The sequence below is a fragment of the Elephas maximus genome, chromosome 11 (genome assembly GCF_024166365.1).
Source record: "Elephas maximus indicus isolate mEleMax1 chromosome 11, mEleMax1 primary haplotype, whole genome shotgun sequence".
In the NCBI taxonomy this organism is placed as follows: Eukaryota; Metazoa; Chordata; class Mammalia; order Proboscidea; family Elephantidae; genus Elephas; species Elephas maximus.
The window spans coordinates 17,132,619-17,155,699 of NC_064829.1; the positions used below are offsets into that span (position 1 = coordinate 17,132,619).

A 23,081-nucleotide genomic window follows, 5' to 3' on the forward strand; every position below is an offset into this window, starting at 1 on the left:
GATTAAGGATTTGGCTGGTGATGGAAAGGTTGGTAGTTTGAGTCCACGCAGAGGCTCCTAGGAACAAATGCCTGGTGATCTCCTTTGGAAGCTCAACCACGGAATACCCTCTGGAACACAGTTCTGTTGTGAAATGCATGGGATCACCATGAGTCAGAATTGACCCAACAGCACTGGTTTGGTTTTTCTTTTGGAACCAACCTGGCTTCCTCTTACTGACCCTGTGACCTTGTATGAATTGTGCCCCACAAGTACAATGGGAATGGCCTCTAAATATGAGATAGTTTTGACTTTTAACTGTATCTTTAACAATCACTGAGAAAAACTTCACATGAAGTATATTCAGCAAATGATAGCAGATACAGATATTACTTTTGTTTTATGTTAATGTCCTAGTTCAAGTGAAGACAAGGATACTCTTCCTGCCTTTAGAAAAGCACAGTCAACAGGATAAGAACACTGGAACAGTGATGTGCAGTAGACGGCAAGGGGTCTGTGAGAGGGTGAAGTGAGAGATGGTGACAGGGCTGTGAGAGGGTGAAGTGAGAGTAAAGCTGGGCACATTCTCTGGAATAGAAAGGCATAACCCCAGGAACTTCCTGGACCTCTCTCCTTGTCCAGACCTGAGCCTACTCCAATATCCTTACAGAACCTTCTCTCCTTGTCCAGACCTGAGCCTACTCCAATATCCTTACAGAACCTTCTCTCCTTGTCCAGACCTGAGCCTACTCCAATATCCTTACAGAACCTTCTCTCCTTGTCCAGACCTGAGCCTACTCCAATATCCTTACAGAACCTTCTTTTTTTTTTTTTAAGCATATTTATTTTTTTATTGAACTTTAGATGAAAGTTTACAGAACAAATTAGTTTCTCATCACACAATACATACATTGTTGTATGACATTGGTTAACAACCCCATGGCATGTCAACACACTTCTCAACTTTAGGTTCCCTATTACCAACTTTCCTCTTCCCTCCTATCTTCCAGTCCCTGCCCCAGGCCTGGTGTGCCTCTTTAGTCTTGTTTTGTTCCATGGGCCTGTTCAATCTTTGGCTGAAGGGTGAACCTCAGGAGTGACCTCATTACTGAGTTGAAATGGTGTCTGGGGGCCATACTCTCAGAGTTTCTCCAGTCTCTATCAGGTCTCCAAGTCTGGTCTTTCTTTTGGAATTACAGTTTTGTTCTACGTTTTTCTCCAGCTCTGTCCAGGACCCTCTATCGTGATCACTGTCAGAACAGTCAATGGTGGTAGCTGGACACCATCTAGTTGTACCGGTCTCAGTCTGGTGGAGGCCGTGGTAGATGTGGTCCTTAGTCCTTTGAACTAATCTTTCCTTTGTGTCTTTAGTTTTCTTCATTCTTCCTTGTTCCCGAAGGGGTGAGAACAGTGGAGTATGCTAGGTGGCCACTCACAGGCTTTTAAGACCCTAGACGCTACTCAGCAAAGTAGAATGTAGAACATTTTCTTTATAAACTATGTTATGCCAGTTGAGCTAGATGTTCCCTGAGACCATGGTTCCCACAGCCCTCAGCCCAGCAGTTCAGTCCCTCAGGGAGTTTGGATATGTTTATGGAGCTTCCATGACCTTGCTTTGTACAAGTTGTGCTGGCTTCCCCAGTATTGTGTACTGTCTTACCCTTCACCAAAGTTACCACTTCCTAGGCTGAAATCTTTATGGGAGCAGATTGCCAGATCTTTTCTCCCACAGAGCAGCTGGTAGGTTCAAATCACCGGCTTTTCAGGTAGCAGCCAAGGGTTTAACTACTAAGGGCTTCTTAATTCAGCCTTTAGAAGGCCCAAAACCAAACCAGATGCCATCGAGTTGACTCCAGCTCTTGGTGACTCCATGTATTTCAGAGTAAAACTGTACTCCACAGGTTTTCGATAGCTGTGATCATTTGGAAGCAGGTTGCCAGGCCTTTCTTGCCAGCTGCCTCTGGGTGGATTTAAATAGCCAAAGTTTCAGTTAGTAGCCAAGCACTTAACTGTTTATGCTACCCAGGGGCTCACAGCCCTTAAAAGTATTCAACAAAATAAATAGTTTAATGAAGTGTAAAGCTGATTACATTGTAAGAACAAAATTCAGTGTGATCCAAGCCATGGTCTTTTCAGTTGCCTTACATACTTGAGAAAGTTGAATAATTTAAAAGGAAGACAGAAGAAGAATCCATATGTTCAATCTGTGGTGTTGGCAAAGAACATTTAATATACTAGACTGCCGGAAGAACAAACAAATCGGTCTTAGAAGAAACACAACCAGAATGCTCCTTAGAAGCAAGGATGGTGAGACTTCAGCTTGCTTACTTTGGACACATCATCAGGAAAGACCAATAGCTAGAAAAGGACATCATGTCTGGTCAAGTGGAGGGTCAGCAAAGATGAGGGAGACCCTCAATGTGATGGATTCACACAATGGCCAATACAATGGGCTCAGACATACAATAATCATCAGTGGTGTTACTAGGGTTGGTGTCACGCAGTGTGGCAACTCATAATGTACCACACCCCCACCTGAGGTGGGCAGGGCCAGCCGGCAAACCCCCCACTGGAGGACGCAAACCCCACACAGCTCCCCACGACACCTCCCCTCTCCCATTGGCCAAGGCAAGACCCTCCTCCCTGCCCAACGGCAGGCCTCCCACATCCTAACTGGTGGGTCATGGTGTGGTGAGGGTGGCGACAAGTTACCTCACTGGGTGACAGGTGACCCCCAACCGTAGTGATGTCACTGCCTTGGTGGACCTTCCCCTGGTGGTGCTGGCCATCCAGCTGCCACCACCGCTGCAGAGTATCCTGGGGCCGTTTCGGTGTAACCCTCTCTGACAGCCTCAGGGCTTCACCCCCTAGTGATGCCATTGCAGGATGACCCAGGACTGGGCAACGTAAGGTCAGAGCCAACACCACAGCAGCTAACAACCAAATGTGACTGCCCTGGGCTGTGGGAGCTGCAGTACCCAAGGCTGTCCTCTGGGTGGGGCTGCTAGGAAAGCTGGGCGTGTATATCCTGCTTTCTGTGGACCCGCAAAAGATCAGTCTTTGGGTTGAGCATATTTGAGGGAATGACTCTAACTCTGCAAGTATATGAAAACTGCTTCCCAATATGTATGCATTGTTTGACAGATTGATGTCATGTTGCCATTTCACCTATAAAGGAATCAGAGTTATTTTCAGATAAATTATTTCACTTAAGGACCTTTCCCATGTAGAAAAGACTTATGTTTAATGGAAAAACAAAAACACAGGGATGTAGGCTTTATGATGGAGTTCCTGGGTGATACAAATGGATAATGCACTCAGTCACTACCTGAAAGTTCGGAGGTTCGAGTCCACCCAGAGGCACCTTGGAAGAAAAGACTGACAGTCCACTTCTGAAAAATTAGCCACTGAGAATGCTACGGAGTATAGTTTTACTCTGACGCACGTGGGGTCATCACCAGTCAGAATCAACTCAAAGGCAACTTTCTTTTTTTTTTTAAGCCTGATAGGCAGTCTGCTTCAAACTTGGTGAACAATGTTTCCTATGTGACTACTTCTGGACTTGCTAGGTTAGGAGGAGGAGTAGCTTAGGGATAAGAAACACTGTGCAGAAAATTCCATGCAAGTGGTTAGGCAAAGCAGTCTCCTTTTAGCCCCACACAGGATACGCTTTAAGCATTCTGACTTTGCTCGACATTGCACGGTCCTTTTTAAAAAACAATTAATGGCCAGGTGCAAAATCCCTTGTTCTTGAGATGGGAATGCTGATTTAAGGAGGCTGTTGGAATCTCCATTCCCTAACACCCCTACCTTAACTGTGTACACAGAAGATGTTTTTGAATTGCTTTAGAGGTTCCAAAAAACTGAAGAGAACAGGCCTTTGTCACTGGGAAACTGATAATTTGGCAGTGGTTGGAAAAGGCTAATATCTTCCAGTATTAGCATGATTAATATTTTGAGCTATTTAATTTATGACCCAGATACTTACTGTTGTTGTAAAACACATAACCCAGTCTCACAAAGCCCTGTCCATCTGCACTTCTTTCTATCTGAGCACTAACTACCCACCCTGAGCTACCCAGAGAAGGAAGGACTTCTAAATAACCCTCTCTGAAAGTGGGGTGATCTTGTTTCTGCCTGGAGAGAGGCACACTGAAATGGAAGTCCTGTGGCCTCAACGAGCAGAGGTTGGGTAAGTGTTGGAGGCAAACGGCCAGGCTGTCTATGTACCTCTGTATACATACAGCCCTTAGTGGAGACAGCTGGACAGCTAAAAAAGGGCTGATACATCATTTTCATTTTGTTCCAGTGCATGGAAAGGTATGTAGAAGTTGCATTAAAAAATTTAACTTGGAATATTAATCATCCCTCCTAGATATTTTTTTACTTCACCATGTAATTTATTGGGCAGTGTCTTAGTTATCTAGTGCTGCTAAAAAAAAAAAAAAAAAAAAACCCAGTGCCATCGAATCAATTCCGACTCATAGCGACCCCATAGGACAGGGTGGAACTGCCCCACAGAGTTTCCAAGGAGCGCCTGGCGGATTCGAACTGCCGACCCTTTGGTTAGCAGCCATAGCACTTAACCACTATGCCACCAGGTTGCTACAGCAGAAATATCGTAAGTGAATGGCTTTAACAAACAGAAATTTATTTTCTCATGGTTTAGGGGGAGGCTCAAAGTCCAAATTCAGGGTGCTGGCTCTAGGGGAAGGCTTTTTCTCTCTGTTGAATCTGGAGGAAAGTTCTTTCTCTTCTGAGCTTCTGCTCCTGGGCAGTCTTTGTGGCTTGGCATTATCTCTTGCCCCATCTCTGCTTCTAAAAAAAAAAAAAAGCCTTCATTTAATCTCTTTTGTATTTCAAGATACACCATACAATCCTGTCTCATTAACATAACAAAGACACTCATTCCAAAATGGGATTATAGCCACAGGCATAGAGGTTAGGATTTACAACATATATTTTTGGGAGTCTTAGAATCGACTTGATGGCAGTGGGTTTTTAATTCAGTCCGTAACAGGAAGTTATCAAGTTCTATCTTTATCTCGTATTTTTAATGAGACACTTATATTCAGCACTGCTGAGAATACAAAAAGTCACATTTAGCAAAGCTTATCCAGTACTTTGGATTCCCTGAAGCAGTGGAACAAAGAATCAGCGCAGGGGGGCCCTTGTGGGATCTGTGAATCATTGGGAGCAAGATGGTAAGACAAGGACCGAGACGTTTGGGCAGAAATAGAAGGGAACGTGCAGAAACATTCATTATATTTTCCTTCCTCTGTGCCTCCAGTATGCATTCGTCACGTCCCCCTTTCCCTATACCAGTACACATGTCTGCTGCTCCCACTTGATTTTAATTGAATCACAGGGAATAAATGACCCCCGGTTAATCTTTTCATCTGTATTTAATTCTGGATTTAGAGTAGAGGGTTCTTTGATCTCAAGCTTATCCACCAACCAGTTGCCATCTAGTTGACTGGGACTCATGGTGAACCCTTGTGTGTCCGAGTAGAACTGTGCTCCACAGCGTTTTCAATGACTGGTGTTTTAGATGAAGATCATCAGGCCTCTCTTCCTAGGTGCCTTTGAATGAACTGGAGCCGCCAAACTTTTGGTTAGCAGCTGAATGCTTAACAGTTTGTGCCTCCCAGGTACTTCATTCCCAGCTGTTGTTGTTAAAAAGTGCCATCAAGTCAGTTTGTTCCAACTCTTAGTGACCCCTGTGTACAACAGAACGAAACGCTGCCAGGTCCTGCACCGTCCTCGTGATCATTGTTATTCTTGAGCCCATTGTTGCAGCCACTGCGTCAGTCTATCTCATTGAGAGTCTTGCCCTTTTTTGCTGACCCTCTACCAAGCATGATGTCCTTCTCAGAGACTGGTACCTCCTGATAACATGTTCAAAGTATATGAGATGAAGTCTCACTATCCTCGCTTCTAATGAGCATTCTGGCTGAGCTTTTTCCAAGACACATTTGTTCGTTCTTTTGGCAGTCTGTGTTGTATCCAATATTCTTCACCAACAGCCAAATTCAAAGGCATTGATTCTTCTTCAGTCTTTCTTATTCATTGTCCAGCTTTCACATGCGTATGAGGAGATTGAAAACACCATGGTTTGGGTCAGGTACACCTTAGTCCTTAAAGTGACGTCTTTGCTTTTTAAAACTTTAAAGAGGACTTTTGCAGCAAATTTGCCCAGTTCAATGCATCTTTTGACCTTGATGCTGCATCCACGGACATTGATTTTGGATCTAAGAAAAATGAAATCCTTGACAACTTCAGTCATGTCAGTGCCCATGATGTTGCTTATTGGTCCAGTTGTGAGGATTTTTGTTTTCTTTATGTTGAGGTGTAATCTATACTGAAGGATGCGGTCTTCGATCTTTATCAATGAATGCTTCGATTCCTTTTCATCTAAAGCTAGTAACCGGTTATTTGCCAATTTACGTATTTAAAAATGAATTTATAGGAGTTCATCTCCTATTTAAGAAGGCAGAGAGGAAGGAATTCTGCTTTTTGAAATTAGAGCATTTCACTATGTGAAAATTTCATGTGTATATATTTATGTGTGTGTGTGTATATATATATATACACATATACATATATATAATTATTTCTTACCTAACCACATTAGGTGTTTCCCATTTTATTGATTCATTGGCCATACATCAGTAGCATTTAAGAATCTTAAAAAAATAAATAAGACTAGTCATGTATTTTAACTCTTCTGCTCTGAGCTCTGTGGATCGTGGGAAATGACACAGACACTGCACACGTATTCAAGTGCATCTCTGTCTCTCCTCTCCTCCCCTCCCTGAGCTCTCTTGGTTTCCTCCACTCAGTAGAAGAGAATCATAGGAGGTCAGGATGGTCTTTGTGTAGATCGAGATAGGATGCCAGGGAAGTCCTGTTTCCTTTTACAGAGTCCTCTCCCTTGTAGAGAAACTGACTGAAGTTGTCAAAAATGTCTTCCTAGTGGGATGTAGACCTCAAATTCCCGTAAAAAGACCAGACGTAATGATCTGACTGAGACTAGAAGGACCCCAGGGGTCGTGGTCCCCGGACCTTCTGTTAGCCCAAGACTGCAACCATTCCCAAAGCCAACTCTTCAGACAGGGATTGGACTGGACTATAAGATAGAAAATGATACTGGTGAGGAGTGAGCTTCTTAGTTCAAGTAGACACATGAGACTATGTGGGCAGCTCCTGTCTGGAGGAGAGATGCGAAGGCTAAGGGGGACAGAAGCTGGCTGAATGGACACAGAAACAGGGTGGAGAGAAGGAATATGCTGTCTCATTAGGGGGAGAGCAACTAGGAGTATATAGCAAGGTGTTTATAAATTATTGTATGGGAGACTGGATTTGTAAACTTTCACTTAGAGCAAGCACAATTAAAAAAAAAAAAGAACCTTAGAGACCATATTCACTGTATCCTTTACTGTACAGAATAGAAAACCAAGCTCTAGGCAAGGGAAGAGACTAATCCGAAGTCAAAGCAAACTGAACGAGAGGTCTCCATCTCCTGCCTCTGCTTTAGAGTCCATCCTCCTCCATCTGTGGCTTTTTCCCACTGCTTTGTGCTCTTTTGCCAACCTCTCCCCTCCTTTCACCAGGCATTTAGGAGAGCACTAGAGCCTGGGAAGAATGTTAGGAGTCAAATGACAGCAGCGTTAGAAAGTCTTGTCTTTAGTATACATAACTTAAGAAAGAGAAGGCTTTGGATTATTCTGAGCAACTCCTTCCTGCATAGGTGCCTTCCATGTGAACATTTGCACTTACCAGCTCTTAGAATTGTGATGAAGGATGTCATGGATTGAATTATGTCCCCCCAAAAATGTGTGTATCAGTTTGACTGGGCCATGATTCCCAGTATTGTGTGGTTGTCCTCCTTTTTTTTATTGTAATTTTATGTTAAAGAGGATTGGGGTGGGATTGTAACACCCTTACTAAAGTCACATCCCTGAGCCAATGTAAAGGGATTTTCCCTGGGGCATGGCCTGTACCACCTTTTATCTTACAAGAGATAAAAGGAAAGGGAAGCAAGCAGAGAGTGGGAACCTCATACCACCAACAAAGCAGTGCCAGGAGTAAAGCGTGTCCTTTTTACCTGGGGTCCCTGCGTGGAGAAGGGCCTAGTCCGAGGGAAGATTGATGAGAAGGCTGGCAGAGAGAGAAAGCCTTCCCCTGGAGCTGATGCCCTGAATTTGGACTTTTAGCCTACTTTACTGTGAAGAAATAAATTTCTCTTTGTTAAGCCAAAAAAAAAAAAGTCTTCCTAGTGGTTCTTGAGCTTATGTCTAACTGCAGTATCTGTTCATTTCCTAGCATGAATTAATACACAGCAGTTCATGTGAATGTTGCTACAGTGAAGATGTAGAATATTCTTTATTTCTCCCTATGCTTGGGAGGACATTAACTACAGTGGAATGCTAGGATTTATTGAGCCATTTTATTCCTGCTTATAGGCTAGCAATTGGAATAAGCCTGTAAAATGCTGGTTACTTTCAGCTTTAAACTTCTGCTTTCAAGTCGGAGCTGAAGCAGACATGAGGGGAGAGGAAGAGAGAATTGGGCAGAGAGAGAAAAGGAAAGGAGGCTTTAGTGAGAAGGAACAGCTTTACAAAGGAGACTTTTTTGAGGTTTATATTGTAATTTACATTTGTGCTCACAGTTTATAACAATCACAGCATTTTCCTTTTGATGTCGTTGTGTGTTGTTGACAGTTTCTTTTTCCCACTTAGTTTTTTGTGCTCAGTAGTTTATCCTTATATATTGTCTTTTCTTCTTTTTCGTTGTTGTTGATTTTGTTTTTACAGAGTCTTTATGTTTTTCTTGTATTTTATTTTGATGTGTAGGATTGTTAGTCTCCTTTGTGGTTACCTTAATATTTACCCCTATTTTTCTAAGTTTAAGCTGAACTTTTATTTCTTTATGTTGCCTTGACTTCCTCTCCATATGAAAGATCTATGACTACATTTTTTAGTCCCTCTTTATTGTTTTAATGTTGTCATCTTTTACATAATGACATTGCTGTTTTCCTATTTTGAGCATTTTTTTATCTTGATTTATTTTTGTGATTTCCCCATCTGGGCTGATATCTGGTTGCTCCATCCTATGTTCTAGTTTTGGGTTGATATCTGATATTATTGATTTCCTAACCAGAGAACTCCCTTCAGTATTTCTTATAGTTTTGGTTTGGTTTTTAAAAATTCCATAAACTTCTGTCTATCTAGAAATGTCCTAATTTCACCTTCATATTTGAGAGACAGTTTTGCTGGATATATGATTCTTGGCTGGCAATATTTCCTTCAGTGCTTTATATAAGTCATTCTATTGCCTTCTTGCCTGCATGGTTTCTGCAGAGTAGTCTGAGTTTATTCTTATTGACTCTCCTTTGCAGGTGACTTCGTTTATCCCCAGCAGCTCTAAAAATTCTCTCTTTATCTTTAGTTTTGGCAAGTTTGATTATAATATGTTTTGGTGACTTTCTTTTGAGATCTACCTTATGTGGAGTTTGATAAGCATTTTGGATAGCTATCTTTCATGATATCATCTTTCATAATATCAGGGAAGTTTTCTGCCAACAAATCTTCAACAATTCTCTCTGTATTTTCTGTTCTCTCTCCCTATTTTCTTACTGCAATCACTCATAGGTTTTTTTCTCTTGATAGAGTCCAACATGATTCTTAGGATTTCTTCATTTTTTTAAATTCTTTAAGCTGATTTTTGTTCAAATATATTGGTGCCAAGTGTTTTATCTGCAGTCTCACTAATTCTGCCTTCCATTTCCTCAATTCTGCTCCTCTGACTTTCTATTGAGTTGTCTGATTCTGTAATTTGATTTTTAATCTTCTGAATTTCTGATTTCTGCCTCTCTCTGGATTCTTGCAGCTTATTAAATTTTTCATTATGTTCTTGAATAACCTTTTTAATTTCTCCAACTTCTTTATCTCTGTGTTCCTTGGCTTGTTCTGCATTTTGCCTGATCTCCTTCCTGATCTCTTGAAGAATTCTGTATGTTAAATTTTGTATTCTATATCTGGTAATTCCAGGAATACATCTTCCTCTTGAAGATTCCTTGGTTCTGTGTTTTGAGAGCTTGTTGAAGTGATCATGGTCTGCTTCTTTATGTGATTTGATACTAACGGTTGTCTCCGAGCCATCTATAAGTTATTGTATTTATTTACTTTATGTTTGCTTACCGTATGCTAGCTTCTTGCTTTCTTTTATTTTGATCTGCTCAAATAGGCTGCTTGAGTGAGCTAGCTTGATTATTTTCACATTTGAAGCTCTAACATCCTGTCATCAGATGGCTAGATCTTTTACCAGGTATATGAGCCTAGGAGTCCATTCACTTTTCTTATATGGATTCAACTCAGGTATCCAGGTAGTTGGTCATCAAGTGTGTGGTTCAGGCTCTGTCCTACAGTATTAGAGGGCCAGGGGTGATTGGTGTAGGCACAGGTATCTGGTTGCATGAGGGGGTCACACTCTGAACAAGGTAGAGGGCTGACAACCATCCCCTGAGTGTCTGTGACGAAAGTGTATCCCTGTTCCATAAAGCTCACAGGTGGGTGGATTCTGCAGCTGGACCATGGGCACCCAGTGCTTTTGGTTGTAAGGACTGGGAGGTACCACTTATCCTTAGAGCCTTGTCACAGGTGGGTAGGTGATGTGGGTGGAGCCACCAGTCCTCAGGCCCCTGATGTGGGTAGGTGAGGACCCTGTTTAATAGGCAGAGCAGTGTCAGATGTCAAAAAACCGCCTCTCCATTGCACAGCTGAAACAGTTGAAGTCATATCTCAAGCACATACACGATTGCAGCCTGCTAACAAGGGCCAAATCTCCTGAAATGGGCCCATACAGGGCCATGCAGGGGTGAAAGGTATTCAAAGTCCACGGACTGCTTGTGCCTGGACAGGAGCCACTTCTGTCCTGAGCTCCCCAATTGTGAATTTATTCCTCGGAAAGGTTGTGGAGAGACTGGAACACTGATACACTGCTGGTGGAAATGTAAAATGTACAACCACTTTGGAAATTGATTTGGTGGTTCCTTAAGAAGGTAGAACTAGAACTACCATATAATCCAGCAATCTCACTCCTTAGAATATATCCTAGAGAAATAAGAGCTTTTACACAAATAGATTTATGCACACCCATGTTCATTGCAGCACTGTTTACAATAGCAAAAAGATGGAAGCAAGGAACCAAGGTGCCCATCAAGGAATGAATGGATAAATAAATTGTGGTATATTAACACAGTGGAATACTACTCATCAACAAAGAACAACGATGAATTCGTGAAACATTTTATAACATGGAGGAACCTGGAAGGCATTATGCTGAGTGAAATTAGTCAATTGCAAAAGGAGAAATATTGTATGAGACCATTATTATAAGAACTTGAGAAATAGTTTAAACAGAGAAGGAAATATTCTTTGATGGTTACGAGAGTGGGGAGGGAAGGAGGGAGAGGGGTATTTACTAATTAGATAGTAGATAAGAACTATTTTAGGTGAAGAGAAAGATAACACACAATACAGGAGAGGTCAGCAGAACTGGACTAAACCAAAAGCAAAGAAGTTATCCAAATAAACTGAATGCTTCGAAGACCAGCGTAGCAGGGGTAGGGGTTTGGGGACCATGGTTTCAGGTCAATTGGCATAATTAAATCTATTAAGAAAACATTCTGCATCCCACTTTGGAGAGTGGCATCTGGGATCTTAAAGGCTAGCAAGTGGCCATCTAATATGCATCGATTGGTCTCAACCCACCAGGAATAAAGGAGAATGAAGAACACCAAAGACACAAGGTAATTATGAGCCCAAGAGACAGAAAGGGCCACATAAACCAGAGACTGTATCAGCCTAAGACTGGAAGAACTAGATGGCGCCCAGCTATAACCCATGACTGCCCTGTCAGGGAACATAACAGAGAACCCCTGAGAGAACAGGAGAGCAGTGGCGATACAGACCTCAAATTCTGGTAAAAAGACCAGACCTTCTGTTAGCCCAAGACAGGAAACATTCCCAAAACCAACTCTTCAGACAGGGATCGGACTGGACAGTAGGATAGAAAATGATACTGGTGAGGAGTGAGCTTGTTGGATCAAGTAGGCACATGAGACTATGTGGATAGCTCCTGTCTGGAGCGGAGATGAGAAAGCAGAGGGGTCAGAAGCTGACTGAATGGACACAAAAACAGAAGTAGAGAGAAGGAGTGCGCTGTCTTATTAGGGCGAGAGCAACTAGGAGTATACAGCGAAGAGTGTATAAATTTTTGTATGAGAGACTGACTTGATTTGTAAACTTTCACTTAAACTAAAATAAAAATTAAAAAAAAAAAAAAAAAGGGACCGGGCACTAAAAAAAAGAAAGGTTATGTGTTTATCTGAATATACTATGGCTAATGAAGAATGTTTCTCCTACTTGGTATTGCAAAACAGACCTAAAAGTATGATGGAAATGAATGTTGAGTATTGTAAAAAAACAGAGAGTGTGTAACCCCACCCTTCAGGCAATACTGATTGCTTATGCTAAAAGGGAAACGAAGATTTGCCCAAAAAGAAACACAGGCTGTTCATGTCAATGCAGTAGCCCTGTGTATAGAATATTGGGGGGTTAGGTAGAAAACCTGAACCCCATCCAGAAACTTTGGAGCAGGAAATTTGCATTTAAAAGACATGCAGACATGGAACTGCTGGGAGAGCAGGGGATTTGCCTTTGAAGGGCAATTACCTACAGAGAAAAAAAAAGACTATTACGCTTTTTGAATTGAGGGCAAATGGTATGTCATTTTTATGTTTATTTTTTTAAGATTGTACCTGTGACCGGTTGTTGCCTAAGGTGAAATAAGCAACGAGTTAATGCCTATGTGGGGCACAGTCCTGTGAAAATTGGAGGGATGCATCAAGGGATGAAATGTCAGAGCCCATCAGAAGAACCCCCTTCAAGACCTGGGAGATGGTGAGTAGATAGACTGGTATGTTCATCTTAGGTGATCAGCTGCATCCATGAGATGAATGGAAGTGGGGGAGGTACAGCAATGAAGAGGTCAGCTGAGTTTGTACATGTTCCTTTGGCAGCTGGTAACCTAGCCCTGGGTGGCTAGGGATGAGAGAGAGAGAAGGGGGCAGCTGATCTGAAGAGCAAGGAGTTTCACGGACTACATCTGAAGTGCAGAGAGTTGTGTGGACTCCTGAGTCTACCACTGGTGCTCGTTAACCTAGCCCAGGGTGGGTGGGGATGAGTTGACCTCAACTGAATGAGGCATAACTGACAAAACCCCCAAATGAATGGGATGAAGATGACCTGGCCCAGGTATAGAGGAAAGATAGAAAGGATTTTTATTTATTTATTTATTGTGTTTTAAATGAAAGTTTACAAATCAAGTCAGTCTCTCATACAAAAAGTTACACACGCCTTGCTGCGTACTCCTAGCTGCTCTCTCCCTAATGAGACGGCACATTCCTCCTCTCCACCCTGTATTCCCCATGTGCATTCAACCAGCTCCTGTCCCCCTCTTCCTTTTCATCTCGCCTTCGGACAGGAGTTGCCCAATAGTCTTATGTATCTGCATGAGCCAAGAAGCTCACTCCTGACAAGTACCATTTTCTGTCTTATAGTTCAATCCCTGTTTGAAGAGTCGGCTTTGGGAATGGTAGAGAGAGATCTCTGATGCCGCAAAGTTGGCATAAACAGCGCAATTCACTCCAATTTGATGGCTTGCTTTGGACTGGGCTTTGGTTATGGATACAGATGCTCAAAATTCCAACTGGAGCAGGAAATTCTTGAGACCAAGAAACATGCTTATCTCCTCAGAGTACTGTTTTGATAGAGATGGACAGTTTAAGCACTGGCTATCTAAAATGGGCAATAAAGGCCTGAAGTGTCTGACTTAGATGCTTTCATGAGTGTGCTTACACTCAAAATGAAGGGGACAAGGGAGAGTCCTCACTGAATGTATTCCTCTTTTCCTGATGGGTCTGGTGAAGAGAGTGTGGAGGAAGATGCTAATATGACTTAGGATTCAGCTGTGAGTAATAATAGTTAACCAGGGGCAGTCGTGATTGTAAAAAGTATAATTGTAGAAGCTGTAACTGAAAGAGTGGACAAAGAGGGAAGCCTGTGCTAGACTAGAGTGTAGTGGCTGAACAGAAAATCCTTTAAATGTTTTGCTATGCTGATATCTCTAGATGTTCAGAGCAAGGGAATAATACTCTCTGAGTTTAAATTTTCAGAGAGACCAGAAAGCATGAAGCCAGGGCAGCCTTTTGGAGAACCTGACCAAATCAGATGTTCACCTGAAGCAGACATGAGTGGCTGGTACCTGAGTGACCTCACTCTGAGTAGTTTTTGCCCTACTGAAGGACTAATTATTAAGGACTGATTCGGACTAGCAAAATGTACAGTGGAGGGAAGTAACCCTCCAAATGTTATGTATAAGAACCCATGGCCAGAAAAGGCCACGGTGTGGTCTACAGGACACTGGGTTTCTCATATTTATGGCCTTTCTGGCCTTGGGTTTATAATTCTGGCAAAAATAATTGGTTGGTCCATAGCCTGCCTTGTGATTGGTCTATTATATACATACCTTGCAGGCATTGTGTATAAAACCACATGATAGAATTAAGTGACCTTGAGGGAATTGGTTGATTACTATGCAAATTAAGTGACTATGGCTTGCCAAGAAGACTGGTCAATTTTTGGTCTGGTGGGAGGACCATGCCTTGTAGTTACAGAGAGTAGGCTTACTTAAGGGCAAATCACACAGAGGTTCAGGAAATCTCACTATCAAGAAGAGCCTAGAGCATTTGGACTTGGGGTCCCTGCACTGAGAACCTCCTAGACCCAGGATAGAGAGCTGTAATGCTGGAGACAGTGAAAGACAGCAAGATACTGTTTGAGATGGTATAGCAGTATGAGTGGCAGCAGTGCAAACAAGAGGCAATAAATGGTGGCAGCAGTATGTGTGGCGGGAACCAAGACACACGTGCAAGATGGCTGCTGTGGACTTGCTGACCCATGGAGAGAGAAGGATCTGAGTGCCTTCAGGCAGGAGGCTTGCTGCCACAGTGGGGTGCCTCCAGGTATTTGTCAGCAGAGCTAAAGAGCTGTAATACTTGCCAGAGAAGGGCACAGCCAAGGCTGGCACCAGGCACAGCTGAGAGAAGGCCTGATGGCAGAGATGGCCCAGGGAAGGCCTGCCTGCAGTCACCGTCAAGAAGGAGCTGAGAGCTGACTTGGTTGGAAGTTGTCAAACTATATCCTGTCTCCTAGTTGTATCCTGTTACTTCCAAGTTGATCCTGGTCCTGAGTTGTAACCTGGTACCACTCCAATAATCATGAGAGTGGTCTGTGAGTCCTGTGTCCTCATTGCACTGAATTATAGAACCCAGCAGGGAAGTCATGACGGGGGAACAGCTGGTGTTAGAAATGGTGAAAAAATTGGAGAGTGGGTGTATGCCTGACTTCCACTTCATAGCAATCAGGCTTATACTGATCTTGATTCTCTTTCCTCCTTGTGGATGTAGACAAGGTCTGACACTAGTAGATTACACACATGCACACTATATATACACACACATCTTCTCCTCACTTATCGGCTGTCTTGTTATTTAACATTTCACATTACAACAATAGCAAAAAATCTACTATGCAACTCTTTTGCACATAAATGACATAAGTCTGGCAGTAACGAACACCAAGGTGCGAGGCAAGAGTAACACCGGCTGTGATGGTTAAGGTTTTGTGTCACCTTGGCTGGGCCATGATTCTCAGTGGTTTGGCAGTTATGTAATGATGTAATTTGGCAGTTATATAATTGAGTATAATGATACAGTCACCCTCCATTTGGAGATCTAATGAGGTCATCCTCCATTTTCACATAATGCCGATTTTGCATAACAACCTGGTCTGTGGGACCTAACCATGTTTATATTAATATTATTTCACCTGCACACTATGATTTTTCCCTCTTAGGTATAGCACAGGATCCTGAGACACACAGACACTTGTCTGAGTACCCAAAGAAAAGACATTGGCTTTCATGTCTGGCTGAAATGATTTGAATCATGGATGTACCAGCATCTAACTTTGGTAAGTTATTACACATCTGTTAGTCTTAGTTTTATCATCACTGAAATAAAGATATTATTCTCAACCTATTAGGGTTACAGCAAGGATTATATAAGAAATTACATGTAAAATTATCTAGTGTTAATGTCTGGCACAATATAGGTGCTCACTAAATGATAGCTTTATTATCATTGTTACTTTCTACTAATACTAGGTCAGCATGAAAGTAAAGTAATTCTGTTCTTTTCCCCAACACGTAAATGTAGGCAAGGATACTAGAGTGTGCTTACCCACAATTTTATTGAGCTCTTTTACCCCTATCAGCTAGAGAACATAGGCTATTAGTTTTTCATAAAGCATTTCAAATTCTGCAGTCAATCTCCAAAGTGGTCCAGTAACTAAAAAATGATTAATAAATTCTCGGAATCTGTTTTCTTGGTTGGTAAGCATTTCTTCTTGTAAGATGCTAAGTAAGGATGAAAGTCACTACTCTAGGGAAGACAAAGTCATATCTTTTTTTTTTTCTATGGTTGCTCAATCTTTGAAACTCAAGTATTTTAGAGTAGTTACTAAGATTTACCACTGACATACTGCAGTGGCTTGCATTTTGCTATGATGCTGAAAGCTATACCACTGGTATTTTAAATGCCAGCAGGGTCATCCATGGTGGACAGGTTTCAGCAGAGAATCCAGACTAAGACAGACAAGGAAGAAAGCCTGGTGATCTACTTACAGAAATCAGCCAATGTTCTATGGATCACAAGAGAACATTACTTCATATAGTGCTAGAAGATAAGACCTTCAGGTTGAACAGTACTCAAAATACACAAACATACCAATGATGATAAAGATGACACAGGACTGGCAATATTTTTTTCTGTTATACATAAGGTTACCATGAGTCAGAGCCAACTCAACGGCAACTAAAAACTAACACCAACGACTAAGATTTAACATATTGAACCATATTTATACATGGCCCTTTCATATATATACTGGCACCAATATAACTTTTTTTCATATTTTCCAAAATAATTCGTTAAATAGTTCTTATAAAAATATGCATACATTTATTTATATTGCTATAACATCAATGCTAATAATCCTGAAGAAAATGCTAAATTTAAAAAATATTTTCCTTTTAAACCAACTGCACTTTTAAACATAATTTAGTTTATTGAATTGAGAATATATTTCTACATCGGCATAAAAAATTCTATTAGTTATCTATTGCTGTGTAAAAAAATTAATTCAAAACTTGGCATCTAAAAAACAAAAAACAAATGCCACATGTTTTGCTACATATATCTTACTGCAATAAAATAAATAAAGTTTTGAAAAACCCAACAACAACAAACCTTTATTACCTCATACTTTATGGTGGGGCAGGAATCCAGGCACAGTTTATCTGGCTGCATTTCAGTCAAGGTCTCTCATGAGGTAGCAGAGGTTGTCAAGTTGTGAGCTGGGCTGCATTCTCATCTGAAGGCTCAACTAGGGGAGGGAGAGGGATCCACTTCCAACTCACTCATGTGGTTGTTGGCCATCTTTGGCCCTCACCATGTGGACTTCTCTACAGTGCTGCCTCAGTGCAGCAGCCTTCTCTCCCCAGGTTGAGTGATCTGAACAAGAGATCACCCAACACAGAAAGAAGGCACAGCCTTTTTTTTATAACCTAATCCAAAAGTGAGCCCCTGGCTGGCACAAACAGTTAAGCACTTGACTACTGACCAAAAGATTGATGGTTTGAAGCCATCCATAGGCACCTTGGGAGGCAGGCTTGGAGATTTGCTTCTGAAAGGTCACAGCCTTGAAAAACCTATGGAACACGGTTCTACTCTGCACACATGGGATCACTATGAGTTGGAATCGACTTGGCATTAACAACAAAAACAATCTCAAAAGCAGCGTCCCATCGCTTGCGCTGCATTCTAGCAATTAGGAGCAGCCCACAATCCAGGGGAGGGAATTACATAAGAGCATGAATAGCAGGAGCTGAGGATCATTGGTAATCATCTTAGAGTCTTCCTACCACAACCAGAATATGCATAACTCTTGAGTCCTATTTCCACGGGTGTGGTTAACATAGACTCACCAAGCAAAAGGCTGTGGTTAAACTGAATAATTGATGATGATCACTGGCCGTTTTAGTTTTGGGATAGATAACAGAGTTTACATTATTCATGGCATCAAATATATGAGGTGCACTTTTCAGAAATAAAGAAAATCTATAGTCGGGAAATGCCTTGTACTTCACATAACATTAATACCTTTGTAGCATGTTCCAAGGTGAATTTTATTTCACTAATTTATCAGATCCTGGTTTCCCAGGCTCCAGGGATAAACCAAACTACTCTTACTGTCCTTTAAGAGTGTACAATGTAGTTATATAGACATCATATTGGTTCTTTTACAATTATAAATACATGTTTTAAGGCTAAAGGTGGGAGACCAAGTGTTGTTACATGAATTTCATCAGACTTTTCTAATATTCTCATTGCTTCTTATCCATAGCATTTTTCCTTTCTTGCCTCCTGGATTTGACCCCAATCCCATCCTCTTACCTCATCTACCTTTCCTTTACTGCTACTTCTGCATTACTTTTTCACGCATTCATTAATCAACTGTTATCAGGTGCCTACTGTGTTAGGCATAAGGGATGCTATGGTAAATGTGACCCAGTCCCTGTCCACCGAACTTACAGTTGGTGGGAAAAGTAAGCTGTGTAAATAGATGGCTTACCCAAAAGCAGATATTTTCTACAGCATAAGATGAGAGGAGGACCCCTGGCAGTGCAGTGGTTAAGGGATAGAACTGCTAACCAAAAGGTCGGTAGTTCAAATCCACCAGCTGCTCCTTGGAAACCCTATGGAGCAGTTGTACTGTGTCTTACAGGGTCACTATGAATCAGATTCGACATGATGGCAACAGGTTAATATGACGAGAAAGACCTTTCCAGTGCAAAGACCATTCTGAGACAATGATTTGTTGACTTAAAAAAAAAAAACCTTAACCCCATTAGTCCCATTGCTTGCTGCCCGTACATTTATGGCGTGATATCTGGATTTAATGCAGTTTACCTTTTTAGTGGAAAAGAAGCCTGCCTTTCCAGTTCCATCACACCTCCACATCCAAAAAGTCGTGCCAAATTGACAAATAATGTGAAATGGAGAGAAAAATCTAATTATTTCAGAAACCACTTCGGAAATTGCAGGTGAAATAATTTAAATATTACATGGTTTTCATCAAAAGGAATTGCCAGTTGGCAATACTGTTCAAGTTAAAAACTATATCACTAATTGTTTATTACTATACCCAGAGGGGCAATAAGCAGTCTTTATTTTACAAAGAGTAAGCCTCTGTGAAAAGGAGTGGAATTCAGTATTTGATTCAATTCTGAAAGTATGTACATACATATGTACATACATTCATACATATATATACATAAAGATGTTGATTACATAGTCCCAGTCTGGGGAATGTAGCTTGTCTAGAAGCTATTTTAACCCTATGGTATTCCGAGTCATAATTACATTGATTCAAATGGTTCCAAAGAACTTTAAGACTTTTTTGACCAAAAAGAAAAAAAGAAATACATGTAAAATGTGCCCAAAGCTTTTACTCTTCCTGTTGTTTAATGCTTCATGCAATATTCAGTATTTTTTGTGGCTTTCATTCCTAGAGGTACACAGGTACACAGTTTACCCTTCACGGGTTAGGTTTGTTCTTAAGTATTTTATCTTCTTGGGGGCTACTGTAAATGGTATTGATCTGGTGACTTCCTCTTCAAAGTTCTCTTCGTTGATATAGAGGAATCCACCTGATTTTTGTATGTTTATCTTGTATCCTGATACTTTGCTGAAATCTTCTATTAGTTCCAGTAGTTTTCTTGTAGATTCTTTCTGGTTTTCTGTATATAAGATCATATCATCTGCAAATAGGGATACTTTTACTTCTTCCTTACCAATTTGGATGCCCTTTATTGTTTTTCTAACCTAATTGTTCTAGCTCAGACCTCCAGCACAATGTTGTTGTCTTTTTTTTAAATCATGTTTACATCTCATTTTTTAAAATCATGATGAGTTCACATTACGCAATAAAAAAGAAGCTAATTCTCCAAAAACATAACAACTCTAAATAAGTATACACCTAACAAGAGAGTTTCAATATACATAAAACAAAATGGTAGATCTAAAAGAAGAAATGGACAAATCCACAATTACCATAGGGGACTGTAGTAATTTTTACCCAATAATTGATAGAATGAGTAGCCAGAAAATCAGTAAGTACAGGTAATCCCTGATTTACAAGAGGGTTCTGTTCCAACGACTCCATTGTAGGTCAGTTCTGAAGTAAGTTGAACTCTCCCTTTTTTTTTTTTTTTTCAGTTTTCATTATTGCCTGCTTTATGGCAGTGTTTTGAACAGTAAATCAAAACACTGAACACGAGCAAGTGAACGTCTGAGAATGATAACATAAAATTACATGCTGCAATATTGTATGTAGTATATATTACTACCAATAAGATGCACAAAAAAAAAGTGGTTGTAAGTGCAGTCCATGGTAGCTCAAATACATCAAAAGTCGGAGACTACTTTTATACGGATGATTTGAATAACAATAAATTTGACCTAATTGACATATCTAGAATACTCTACCCAGCAGAACACATTATTGTCAAGTGAACATGGACATTTGTCAAGAAGATAGACCGTATGTTGGGCCACTAAACAAACCATTAGAAATCTGAAGGAGGAGGCAGGCCAAGATAGAGAAGTAGTCTGATGCTTCATGCCATTTGTCTTAGAACAAAAACCTGAAAAAACAAGTAAATCATATATACATGACAATCTAGGAACCCTAAGCATCAAAAATATGACTGAAGAATTGGAAAGAGAGACAATTCAAAAACAGCAGAAATGGAGAATTACGGATCGCTGGAGCTCTGCTACCTGAACCAGCACAGCACAAGACATATTGAGACAAACAGCAGCACAGCCAAAACCCACCCCACCTGGTACAGCTAAGGAGTGATGACTCTGCATGGAAGTTCAGAGTCAGCCAGGAGTGATTTCAGCCCTGAAAAAGTTAAGTGCACACACCCAACCCACCATATGCACCCCAGCCCCCTATACCAGTGCTCCACAGGCCAAGGAGCACTCCCTCCCCTCACCCATACTCCTCCCTGCTCCAGCACCAGTCTGGCAACATTCAATACCACCATGCCCCCTAAGCAGGGAACTCATGACCCCAGTCTGGGGGCACCTATCCCTTAGCCCAGCCACTAGCACTGGGGGTCCATGGATTTGCAGCACCTTTGACCCTCCCTTGATCATCTGCACCAGCCCCTAGCTGGCCAAGCCAGCACAGTATGGCTAAATTGGGGCAAGGCAGGCAGCATTCTCAGCTGAATCCCACCTTACCTACAGCCGCTAAGTGAGAGCCACAGGCCTGTGACATTTGACACTGTTCCACCCCCTAAGCTGGTAGCTCTAGGCCCAGCCTAAGATGCCTGCCCCATCACCCAGCTACTGGCACAGGGGGTACATGGACTTGCAGTGCCCCCCACCACCTTCAGTTACCTGCACCAGCACCTTTCTGAAGGTGAGATCTTCAATGCAGCCAGGTTATCAGAGTAGCACACATACCCAGCCTACTCAAATATATCAAAGCAAAACAAAAATTCAGGATGTAATAAACAAACATATAATAAATAAATAAATGTAATAACTTCTTGATGCCTTGGAGACAACAGACAATATCAAATCACATAAAGGAGCAGGACAAGATGGCTCCAGCAAGTGACTAAAACAAAAAACCAGAAAGCCTTCTGGAGGAAGATAAGGCAATGGAATTACCTGATGGAGAATTCAAAAGACTAATATACAGAGCTTTCCAAGAGATAAAGAAAGAGATCAGGGAGACCACAGACAAAACCAAGGAAAACACAGATAAAGCAATAGAAGAATTCAGGAAAACTGTACAACAACAAAATGATAGAATAAATAGACTACTAGAAACCATAAAAAACAGCAACTAGAAATCCAAAAGGTTAACAATAAAATTCAGAACTAGGTAACTAAAAAGAAGGACACAGGAGCGGAATTGAGACAATGGAAAATAGAATCGGTAAGACTGAAGACAAATCCCTTGATACCCATTTATTTGAGGAAAAATCAGAAAAAAATGACGAAAAATGAAGAAAGCCTATGTGGAACATTTTCAAGGTGAAAAACCTAAAAATAATTGGAATTTCAGAATGGGGCAGGGAGATAATGGAAAATACAGAGAGAATTGTTGAATAGTTGCTTCATACAGAATCATATAGAATCCGCCAGGCACTCCTTGGAGACTCTATGGGGCAGTTCTACTCTGTCCTGTAGGGTCGCTATGAGTCAGAATTGACGGCACCGGAACTGGGTAATATCATAAAAGACAAGAAGATATCCATAGAAGAAGCTCAATGAACCCCATATGGAATAGATCCCAAAAGAAAGTCCCCAAGACGTATAGTCAAACTTGCCAAAACCAAAGATAAAGAATCCGAGAGTGGCTAAGGAAAAACAAAATTAACCTACAAAGGAAAACCGGTAAGACTAAGCTCTGATTACTCAGCAGAAACTATACAAGCAAGAAGGCAATGGGGCTGACGTATATAAAGCCTTAAAGGAAAAAAAAAAAAAACAAAACACTGTTAGCCAAGAATTGTATATCCAGCAAAATTGTCTCTCAAATATGATGATGAAATTAGGACATTTCCAGATAAACAGAAATTAAGGGTATATGTAAAAACCAGACCAGAATTACAACAAATATTAAAGGGATTCCTCCAGTTAGACCAAAAACATCAGGCAACAATTCAAGATTATGACACAAGATGGATCAACCTGATACCAACCCAGAGAGGGAATTCCTAAAAACCTAAAAGATTGAAAATAGGGAAACAGAGACATCAGTATGTAAACTATGAAAATTCAGAACAAAATAAATGGTGTAGTTATAGAACTTCTGTATGGAGACGAAGTC

The 23,081-nt window shown here is 41.2% G+C and overlaps 1 long non-coding RNA gene across 3 annotated transcripts in view; it reads left to right on the forward strand.

The window, feature by feature from the left end:
- LOC126085845 (uncharacterized) overlaps positions 1-17,050 on the forward strand; it is a 79,078-nt gene extending 62,028 nt beyond the window's left edge. For all 3 annotated transcript variants that reach the window (XR_007519355.1, XR_007519356.1, XR_007519354.1), the window contains 3 exons: positions 12,796-12,944; positions 15,960-16,076; positions 16,708-17,050. This is a non-coding gene — a long non-coding RNA (uncharacterized LOC126085845). The remainder of the gene's footprint in view (positions 1-12,795; positions 12,945-15,959; positions 16,077-16,707) is intronic.
- The last annotated feature ends 6,031 nt before the right edge of the window (positions 17,051-23,081 follow it).